At 43.6% G+C, this 3,575-nt stretch overlaps 1 long non-coding RNA gene across 2 annotated transcripts; it reads right to left on the minus strand.

Annotated features, from left to right (window-relative positions):
* Nucleotides 1-988: 988 nt before the first annotated feature.
* LOC113747880 (uncharacterized) lies at nucleotides 989-3,575 on the minus strand. 2 transcript variants are annotated; one of them, XR_003463965.1, is made up of 4 exons: nucleotides 3,342-3,575; nucleotides 2,388-3,267; nucleotides 2,217-2,311; nucleotides 989-1,808 (listed from the first exon to the last, which is right to left on the minus strand). It is a non-coding gene; the product is annotated as an uncharacterized LOC113747880 (long non-coding RNA). The 2 variants fall into 2 exon arrangements; XR_003463964.1 differs by having other exon boundaries at nucleotides 2,388-3,575.

A 3,575-nucleotide genomic window follows, 5' to 3' on the forward strand; every position in this document is an offset into this window, starting at 1 on the left:
CCTCTGTGAGTAACATGGCCTCCATATGTTTAGCCTTAGGCATGATTTCTATTTTCTCTCTCCTTCAGTCTCTGTTGCTTTCTCACTCTCGCTATCACACAAATAAACAGGCTCAGAGTGGCTCAGCCATTCACAGTAACCTTTTAATTATCTTTTATGCTGATTTTGTGCCATCAAGCCTTTGGGACTTGCTCGTGCAAAACAATTACCAGTTGCTGCTTGTTTTCTGTCTCTTATCTGAGTAAAGCTGCTGCCTCTGGGGTGATAAACACAACTCTCTCCTCCTTTCTCTTGTCTCCTTTCCTTGGGTGTTTCTTTCCTCCATTTCTAGGTCTCTCTATTACTCCCTCTTCTTACCTCTTACCATCTTTCCTCACCTCCTCTAACAGTCTGCATTGTTCTTCACTTTCTGGGTACACCGAGATTCATATATCACACAGATATTGTGCTTTTATTCTAAACAGGATTTCTTTTTCAGTGAATTCTATTTGCATCAGACCATTCTGCAGATATATGCGTAAGGCCCGTGTGATGTTTATACAGTGAAAAGCCTAAAAATGTTCTAGTGCCCTGCAGAGGAAAATAAATGTGTCTACTGTTCAATGATACATGGACTGTACTTATATATCGCCTTTCTAGTCTAGTGACCACTCAAAAACACACACACAGGACATATCTCATTCACACACTGATGGCATTGGCTGCCATGCAAGGTGCCAACTGTTCAGTTTTAGGAGCTAACCATTCATACACATTCACACACTGATGGCACAGCCTTCAGGAGCAATTTGGAGTTCAGCATCTTGCCCAAGGACACCTTAACATGCAGACTGGAGGAACCAGGGACCTGTAGTGCCACAGCCGCCCCTCATGTCAATTCATTGTGTTTTTTTTTTTTTTTTTTTTTTTTTTTTAAAGGCCTTTTCAAGCTTTATTTGATAGACAGTTGAAGAGTGACAGGAATGTGGGGAGAGAGATATGGGGAATGACATGTGGGAAAGAGCCACAGGTTGGATTTGAACCCTGGGCCACTGTGGCAAGGACTGAGCCTTCTTAGATGGGGCGGATGCTCTCTTGTTATACTTACTTAGTTGTGTGGTTTCTTTGCAGTAATTTGACCTGTTCTACCTCCAAGCCCTAACTCACTGATAACTCTTGAAGCTGAGGACTTTTTGGCCATTTAGAATTTAAAATATTTAAGACAATTCAAAGATCATGTGTTTTACCTTGATCTTTGAGCCCCATGGAAGCACAGTGCAATCCACAAGAGATGGAAGCAGAACAGGTATCTTTCTTAGATAAAAAGGATCTAAAAAGAAATGCTGCTGCAAATAAAATGTGGCAAGGCACGAGGGTAATCTGGTTTAAGCTATAATTACAGACCGACAACGCCACTGGGGGAATTGCACCCTCAGAAAGGAGTCCAGTTTATGTTCAAGGGACACAGGTACGACAGACACCGGCACTTGATGTGATTCCAACACAAAATACAAAGTTTATTACAAAAAGTTGGTTGTTTTCTAAAATACAATATGGGTTTAATAATAAAAAAAAAATATATCACAAAATGAGCCCCCTTATCTAAGCATTGATTGGGTTGCTTCTAAAGTGCAATGTGCAGGAGACTGAGGGCTCACCGGCAGAGATGACTTGCTGACAAGGAGAGGGGAGGGAGTCCTTATAATACATCACGCGTGAACACCTACACACAAATTATGACACCCAGGTGCGCTATTATACAAAAGGAAGTGAAGGGAACGACCACCACCGGGACCAGCCAGTCACTCACACCAGCGGCACCACAGCTCCTATCCAAAAGAAAAGAAGCACAGTTAGGCAACGTACTATAAGGGTGAGGATTTGCACATTGTGCGATCCTGGTACGACATTACATAATCACTCAACACTATTAAAATGACAGTGCTGCGTGGCCCCGGAAGAGACCCACACACGCGCACAGACAATAAAATTGGTTAAATGACGAAATAGTAGCAAGCACTAATAAAACCAGCCCAGACAGAACAGCAGTATAGGCCCTGCAACATGGAGGGCCGCTTCAGCAAGTAAGCCACTGGCGGATGTGGAGGCTTCAGTGCTCCGATTGAGAGTGGTGCACCACAACTATGCAGCTTTAACTGTTAAATCAGAGAAAGTCATTTACAACAGCTAGGAAAGACACAGGTACATACACACAGTAAACAGATGAGCCAGCTTACCTTAGGAGTTGAATGCCACGCAATGCGTGGAAAATTACGCACTGGCTTGAAGGACACGCTCCACCCTTCCCGCCTTGGCAATTAAGCCGACACCGCTGCAACGCCAAGCAGAAATAAGCCACGTTACTGCATAACATTGATCTGCAGTCATAACATAATTGAACAACATACCTGACGATGCGAAACAGGGAGTCACTGGACACGCCGTGTAGCGCATAGACAGTGCTAACGCACGCTCCAGACAGCTGGCGAGTATGAAAGAAAAAGGTTGCTCCTTGAGGGACCGTGCGACCACCACGCCAAACTGCTAACACCAGCCTGAGCAGAAGCAGAAAGCCACACCTGACACAAATGATCCTCTCTCACCTATCTATGAGGATTATGGCACCGCCCACCATAATTGTTCACAGCTTGATGACACAGTCACTCTGCCACAAAAAGAAATGCTGCTGCAAATAAAAAAAATCCACAACAGAAGTGAATTACCATGGCCACCTGACACAAATGATCCTCTCTCACCTATCTATGAGGATTATGGCACTGCCCCGTGATCACCACAATTGTTCAGTGTAACACCACCCAGGTTACAAAGCGGGGCAAATAGACAGAAGAGGGCTTTATCAGCCCTAGATACCAACCATCTGAGTGTGGACACAAGTTTTAAAGGGTTCAAAAAGAGCGGGAGACATGCATTCAATTCGAAGAATATTTATTTTAAAAAGAGAACTATGGCAGCGAACCTGTAAAACAAAAAGGAGAAACTGCCAGATTAGTCCAAGCTATTTTATTTCACAACATTAAAATAATTAAAACTATTAATATATAAATAGCAAATGGCTTGACATGAAATACAGAGGATAAAATTGCTACGACAATAGGCAGGACAGGGTACTTACTGCGGGGAGATTCTATCACAGACCCAAATAGGAACCACCACGTGTGCACACAAATCACTGCAACGACAAACTAACCTACAATCCACTAACACATACCTCTTCCGCACAGGACCACAGTGCTCAATCTGGATCACCTCAGGACAGTCACACCACAACTAAATATACAAACGTCCTCATTAGGTTTCCCATAAAGCAATATAACACATCTTTCTCATTCAATCTCCCTTACCCGTACAGCCACAGCAACCACAACCAGGCCTCAGACAAAGAGGTATTAATTGCCCTCACCTGTCCCTATAAAGGCGGGGAGCTACCTCTGGCCCCACCTGACAGGGCGGTGCTTTGAATGTAGATGCCAGCCCTTACAACAGTTTGATGACACAGTCACTCTGCCACATAAAGAAACGCTGCAAATAAAAAGAAATGCCGCTGCAAATAAAAGAAACACTGCAAATAAAAAGAA

The sequence above is a fragment of the Larimichthys crocea genome, chromosome XVI (genome assembly GCF_000972845.2).
Source record: "Larimichthys crocea isolate SSNF chromosome XVI, L_crocea_2.0, whole genome shotgun sequence".
Lineage (NCBI taxonomy): Eukaryota > Metazoa > Chordata > Actinopteri > Sciaenidae > Larimichthys > Larimichthys crocea.